This window comes from Dromiciops gliroides, chromosome 5, assembly GCF_019393635.1.
Source record: "Dromiciops gliroides isolate mDroGli1 chromosome 5, mDroGli1.pri, whole genome shotgun sequence".
Classification (NCBI taxonomy): Eukaryota; Metazoa; Chordata; class Mammalia; order Microbiotheria; family Microbiotheriidae; genus Dromiciops; species Dromiciops gliroides.
This window is the reverse complement of record NC_057865.1, coordinates 216,917,600-216,925,577: the sequence shown is the minus strand read 5'-3', so window position 1 is coordinate 216,925,577 and position 7,978 is coordinate 216,917,600.

Below are 7,978 nucleotides of genomic sequence, written 5' to 3'. Positions count from 1 at the left end.
CTTGTCTTCTTGAAGTGGTAAGATGTCATCAGGAGGAAGCTGGATTCTGGTCTGGAAAACTGGATTCTGGACTCTGGTCTGGAAAGTTGGATTCTCTTCTTGTCAATGATCAAATTAATAAATTCCATTACAGAATTCAAATCTTTAAATTAAAATAAAAAAGATTTCCCATTCTTCCTGCCCTCCAGGGAAGGGACAGGTCAAGGAAGAGAGTAGATGAGGTGGATGGATAGAAAATGAACCTTCATTCCTCACAAGATCACAAGAGGGGAGGAGGAAATCTCTAAGTCATTTACCTGTAGACCCCTCTCCTGCGTCTCAAACATGTGTTGGGAAGCTCTTTTCCTAGAACGTTATTTCCCAGACACATCTAACTCATAAGAACTTTCTAAGTATTAGAGCAGATGATAGGAATAAATTTAGACATAGGACACAGGTGGAAATTGATTATGAAGGGATGATGTCTGTATTTATTTTTTGTTTATCTTTTTTGTGGGGGGTGGTTGGAGTTGGGTGACATACCTGGGGTCGCACAGTGGATGAGTGTTTTGTATCTGAGGCTGGATTTGGGCTTGGGTCTTCCTGGGTCCAGGGTGGGTCCTGGGTCCACTGTGTCATGTAGCTGCCCCATGATGACATCTTTAGGGCAAAACTGAAGGGTGAGAGGAATGCACTGGGGGAGGGGGGAAAGGGGAAAGATAGAATGGGTTGAAATCCCACATGAAAGAAATTGGAAAGGGTTTAAGGAGTGGAGGGAGAGATGGGGGAGGAGCATGGCAGTAAATGAATCTTACACTCATCAGAATAGGCTCAAAGACTTTAATCTCATCAGAATTGGCTCAAGGAAGGATTAACATACTCAGTTGGGTGGAGTAATCTATCTAACCCTGCATGAAAATAGGAGGGTAAGGGGGTAAGGAAGGAGGGGTAAAAGAAGGGAGGACAGATTGGGGGAGGGGACAGAAGCAAATCCCTTTTGAGGAGGGATAGGGTAAAAGAAAATAGATAATAGAGTAAATATCACAGGGAAGGGAACAGGATGGAGGGAAACAGTTAACAATAGTAACAAAAAGGGAAAAGAAAAAAATTGTACAAAAAATATTTATAGCAACTCTTTGTGGTGGCTAAGAATTAGAAATTGAAGGAATGTCCATCAATTGGGGAATGATTGAAAAAGCTGTGGTATATGATTGTAATGGAATATTATTGTGCTATAAGAAATGACAAGCAGGATGATTTCAGAAAGGCCTAGAAAGACTCATATGAACTAATGTATAGTGAAGTGAGCAGAATCAGTAGAGCATTGTGCACAGTGACATCATTATTGTTCTATGAGTAATTATGAATGACTTAACTACTCTCAGCAATACAATGATCCAAGACAATCTGAAAGAACTAATGATGAAGCATACTATCCACCTCCAGAGAAAGAACTGATATTGATTGAACGCAGACTGAAGTATGCTATTTTGCGCTTTCTCTTTTTTTACTTGAATCTTTTTATGTAAAATGAATAAAATGGTAATGTTTTACATAATTGACATGCATAACCTTAAAAAAAAAAGAATGTCATTTCCCAGATCCCTGGTCACCCCTCTAGTATCCTTATTGCTGAGTGGTGACCCTTTCAGCCACAGTGAAACCTCTGATGGGAAAGTTCATCATAGGAACCTGGCAGGCATGCTTACTGGTCTCTAATTCAACCTTTCTCCATTCAATAAATATTAAATGCCTACTATAGGCCAGGCATTGTGCTAAACACTAGGGATAAAAGAAGAGGCAAAAGCTAATCCCTGCCCTAAAGGAGTTTACAGTCTAATCCAGGAGATAATATGCAAATATAAACAAAGCAAGCTATATAAAGGATAAATAGAAAATAAAAGAGGTAAAGTACTGGAATTGAGAGGTGGTTAGGGAAGACTTCCCATAACAGGTGGGATTTTAGTTGGGATTTAAAGGAATCCAAGGAGATCTGTAGGAAGAGCAGAAGAGGGAGAGTATTCCAGGCATGGGGGACAGTCAGAGAAAATGCCTGGAGCTGAAAATTGGAGCACCCTGCCCCAGCTCAGAGATGTTGTACCCTGCAAGAAGCTGACCCAGCTAAGCAGTGGAGTGACCTATATCACACCAATGCCACATCCCACAGCTGACTTCATGACAACCTTCTGTAGAGAGAAAGGACATCAATGCCTTGAAGTTCCAGAGTTGTGAGTTGCCTTGGTCCTATCTCTTGTGTCACCAATATTATACTTTAAGTTTGTGACCACATCCTTCATAGGTACTGTGTGTGTGATTGGGAGGGTTCTCCCTGATTTGGGGGGAAATGCTTTGTTACTACTGTAACTGTAATACTCAAAATTCCAAATTCTATCCCTCCTTACTTCCCTTACCTTCCCATTTCCTGAGGCAGTAAGCAATCAGATATAGGTTATACATGTGCAATTATGTAAAACATTACCATATTAGTCATTTTGTATGAGAAAACTCTAATTTTTTAAAAATGAAAGAAACAAAGTGAAAAATAGCATGCTGATTCAGAGTGCTTGGAGAATCAAGGACAACAGTGTTATGACAGGATCAAAAATTGTCCAATTTACAATAAAAGAAACTGAGGCAGGGCTCTGTGCCAATGGCACTTTATTAAAGGGTCCATGACCCCCTCTAATGAAGTGGGCCTCAGCTCTTCCTCACAGCTGAGAGGCCCCCTCCCTCCAGGGACTTAGTTTTATAGTGCTTGATACCCAGATAATACAGGTGAAGCAGAACAAAAATTCAGAATCTCATCAGTTGATAGATCTTGCCCTTGAGCTTCTAGAAGGGTCTACACAAAATACAGAATCCCATTGGTTGACAAATGGGCTAGTGAGCAGACCTTAACAGACCTATCTTGACCTTTCAGGAGTTCCTACCAAGCTGATGAGCACACCCAAGGCTGATAAACAGATGACAAAATATTCACATAGGCAGATGGGCCAGTAGAAAGACAGGTTAGATAGTGGCAACCAGAATCATTCATTGGCCAAATGCTCATGGTCATCCCCCCACAGAGGAATAACAAGGGAAAACAAAGGTGGAGGTCCTCTAGTTAGCTTCCTATGATTAAGTAAGTAAATTTACAATCTGCATTTGACAGCTCTGGGGTCTAATGTCAGAGCTTATTATTACCACCTCTAAGGAATAATATTAAACTGATTAATACTGATTGGAATAAAATAGGGTCCAATTTATCATCTATCACAGTTACTGGATCAAAGAGAATGTATCAGGGAATAAGGTATAAGACTGGAAAGATAGGAGGGGCCTAGGTTAGGAAAGGCTTTGAAGGCCAAATAGAGCATTTTGTATTTGATCCTAGGGCCAATAGGGAGCCCCTGGAGCAAGAAAATCACTTTAATGGCTGAATGAAAGATGGATTGGAGTGGGGAGAGACTTGAAGCAGGCAGATGCAGCCACAGGCTATTGTAATAGGTGTGAGGTGATAAGGGCCTGTACTAGAATGGTGGTGGTGTCAGAGGAGAGAATGTTGCAAAGGTGACATTGATAGGCCTTGGCAACAGCTTGGATACAAGGGGTGGTGAGAAATCCAGGATGACTCCTAGGTTGTGAATTTGAGGGAATGGGAGGATGATGTAGGCCTCTGGTCCTAGAGAAGGTAGAAGGTGGGGGGCTTAGGGGGAAAGATAATGAGCTCTAATTGGGATCTCCCTCACGGCAACCACATGGAACTGCTACACCCTGTTTGTCTTTATGATAGTGTACCACTCACTCTGGGCTCATTCTCCCAAGCAACACCAGTAGTGGCAGTTTGGGTCCCCAAGTGGTTACAGCTTTAAGGACTCTGGGGGTAACCCTGTGGGTGTCTGTTCTCCTAATACTAGCTTATGAGACCTCACCCATGCTTTTCATCTTAACAATCAGACAGTTCAAGCTATCAGTTCTTCAGCAAAGGTATTTTTTTCAAATGTCATAGCAATAACAGTAGTAACAAAGCATTTCCCCCCAAATCAGGGAGAACCCTCCCAATCACACACACAGTACCTATGAAGGATGTGGTCACAAACTTAAAGTATAATATTGGTGACACAAGAGATAGGACCAAGGCAACTCACAACTCTGGAACTTCAAGGCATTGATGTCCTTTCTCTCTACAGAAGGTTGTCATGAAGTCAGCTGTGGGATGTGGCATTGGTGTGATATAGGTCACTCCACTGCTTAGCTGGGTCAGCTTCTTGCAGGGTACAACATCTCTGAGCTGGGACAGGGTGCTCAGCTGGACTTGCACTTTGTAAAGTGCAATTTCTTGGCTGGATGGGTCAATCAGCTACTGGACTAGGTCAAGCCAGGTTCTTTGGCTCCTCAGCTCAGTCCTTTGGAGGCCCAGCAATTGCTGGGCTAGACTTGGGCAGACTTTTTGGTCTCTGGGCATGCCTGATGCTAAACCAGGCTAGATAGATGATTTGGCTACTTAAATAGCTACTAGCCTGGGCCAAGCAGGCCACTCTGCCTTTGGGTAGCTGATGCAGGCTGGGCCTTGAAGATTCCTTGGCTACTGGACTCTTCTCACTATCTGGCATCTCTGTTGGATGGATAAATACACTGAATTCACTGGGCTCACTCTTCAATAGACAGCTTCAGTCCTTGCCCACATTTAGACCCTGGTTTTTCTTGGTAGTATCTTCTGTTGGAGGGAGACAGTGTTTTTGTTTGCAGCAGGAGAGCTATTGTGCTCTTGGCAACTGCAGGGATGACCCTTAGCTCATTGGCAGAAGCCCGTTCTCTTTTACTCCCTCAAAGGCTCATCTGTTTGTCACCTCCAGGAACCAGAGTTCTAGCCTATCCTGTTCAATAATCTTTCTTGGTTCAGCCACTTGAATTTATGGTAATCAGTCCCAATTAAGTCAGTTACACTTCTCAAGTCTTTTTTGGTACTTTAAACAGCCTGTGCCCTAGACGCAAGAGGTCTTTGATGTCTTTTTTAGGGAGGTGCTGCAGCCTATAGAGTGCTGCACAAGGAGTCAGGAAGATCTGAGCTCAAATGCAGCCTTAGACACTTGTTAGCTGTGTGACTGGAGGCAAATCATTTAACCTCTGCCTGCCTCAGTTTCCTCATCTGTAAAATGAGGATAATAATTGCACTTATTTCACAGGGTTGTTATGAGGATCAAATGAGAATAATTTTTGTAAAGTGCCTAGCACATAGTAGTTGCTTAATAAATGTTTATTGTGTTCCCTATTAAGCTATTCAATTCGCAGACTCTTCCTAAAGTGTAGAATATTTATTCTGCATCTAAAGGCTTTTCCCCTTTATATTTCAAGGTCTTTTTTTTTTTAATCTCTTATACCTTAAGTTTTTGTTGTAATCTCATTGGGTACCCTATTATGTCAGTAATGCTCCACTCCACACACCAGGTTCAAAGTTCATTAGATAGGAACTGTCTCACTTTTGAGTGGATAAGGAAAGAAAGTGTGGAATAGGGAAGATGAGAGAGCTCATGGTGGATGCTCTTAGTTTTCTTGGTAAAGGGGGAGATAAGATCATCTACAGAAAAAGAGAGTTGTGGTGTTTGATACTCAAGAGAGAATAAGTTTTGAAACAACTGATGACTGATAGAATTTCTGATAGAAATCAGAAATTAACAAAAAGGCTTTCTCCTTGTAGTAAGGACAAAGAATAATTTTAGGAGGAATGAGGTGAGAGAAAGATTTAAAAAAATGGATAAAGATTATATTCAGAGAGGGAAATTTCGGAGTTCAAGTTTATGGAAGTGGAATAATTTTGAATAATGTGTAGTGTAAGGTGTTATCATTCCATTAAATAGCAGAGGGGGAATGGAGATGAAGGTTGTTTTAAGTGTTAGGAGACAAATAAACTAGGAGGCCTATGAGTTAATAATGGTTATAGGTGTGCTATGTCTTTATGTTTCTCATGTTTGTCATTTATAATACTGATATAGCACTTCATTACATCTATACACAACAATTTATTCCTCCATTTGCTCCTCTGCCATTGGTTGTTTAGCTTGTTTCCAACTTTTCGATATTATAAAGTAACTATAAACATCTTCACACACATAGGCTTAAAAAAAAATCATCTTGGGGAGGCGGCTAGGTGGCACAGTGGATAAAGCACCAGCCCTGGATTCAGGAGTACCTGAGTTCAAATCTGGCCTCAGACACTTGACACTTACTAGCTGTGTGACCCTGGGCAAGTCACTTAACCCCCATTGCCCTGCAAAAAAGAAAAAGAAAAAAAATCATCTTGGTTACACCTTTTGGATATATACCTCACTAGTGGGAATTCTATTATCAGTTTTATGACTTTTTTTATGGATGGCCATCTTACACCAGTTTGTAATACCATCGACAATGCATGAGCTATGTGTTTTCCTGCAGCCAACATTGTTTTATTGATCTTATTATTTCCGCTAACTTGGTGAATGTGAGGGGAATCTCATAGTTGTTTTTAACTTTTATTTATTTATTTTTTTTTGGTGAGGCAAATTGGGGTTAAGTGACTTGCCCAGGGTCACATAGCTAGTAACTGTTAAGTGTCTGAGGCAGGATTTGAACTCAGGTCCTCCTGAATCCAGGGCCAGTGATCCACTGCGCCACCTACCTGCCCCCTAATTTCTTTTATTATTAACAAAGTTGAACATTTTTCAAAGATTCATTTCCCCTTTTGTAAATTTTGTTTATGTGTCCATTTCTTCCATTGGTTCAATAAATAATAATTTATCTGCCCTCTATGTTTGGATTAAATAAATTCTTTTATTTTCTTTTGTGGCATTTTATGTTTAAGTCATTGATTTAGCTGAAATTTAGTATGGTGCATGGTATAAGTATGGATCCAAATTTATTTGTGACCATATTGCTAACCAGTTTTTCCAACAGCAGTTATTAAATAATGATTGCTTTCCCCATTGCTTAATATCCATAGGATTGCCAAACACTAAACTTTTGTATATATTTGCTCCTCTTTTTGGAGTACTTATTCTCTTCTGTTGACCTATTTTTCTATGTTTTATCCAATTACAGTTACATTTTAAAGGCTTAAAGGGTAAATCCCCCTTCTTCAGGGACCAATTGCTTTTTTTGGGGGGGGGCAGGGCAATGAGGGTTAAGTGACTTGCCCAGGGTCACACAGCTAGTAAGTATCAAGTGTCTGAGGCCAGATTTGAACTCAGGTACTCCTGAATCCAGGGCTGGTGCTTTACCCACTGTAAGACCTAACTGCCCCACCCCCCAATTGCTTTTTTTTTCATTTTGTACAAGAAAACTTTATTAAAAGAAAAAAGAAAAAAAGTGAAAAATAGCATGCTTTAGTCTGTGTTCAATCAATATCAGTTCTTTCTTTGGAAGTGGATAGTATGCTTCATCATTAGTCCTTTGGGATTGTCTTGGATCATTATATTGTTGAGAATAGTAGGTCATTCACAGTTCTTCATCAAACAATATTACTGTCACTGTGCACAACATTCTCTTGGTTCTGCTCTCTTCACTATACATCAGTTCATACAAGTCTTTCCAGGCCTTTCTGAAGTCATCCTGCTTTTCATTTCTTATAGCACAATAATATTCCATCATCATCATATACCACAGCTTGCTAAGCCATTTCCCCAATTGAAGGGCATTCCTTTGATTTCCAATTCTAATCCACCACATAAAGAGCTACCACAAATATTTTTGTACAAAGAGGTCTTTTTCTCTTTTTGGGGATGTTGGAAAGTCATTTCTTAACCACTGTCTGCCTCAGTTTCCTCAACTGTAAACTGGGGATCATAAATAGCATATACCTTGCAGGGATTTTGTGAAGATGCAATGAGATAACATTTGTAAAGAGCGTGGCATGGTGCCTAGCATAAGTAGGTGCTTTATAAATTCTCATTCCTATCCATGTCCTTTCCCTCTCTCTCTTTTTTTTAAATAAAGTATTTTATTTATTTTTTTCCCCATTACATGTAAAGATAGTGCTTAACTT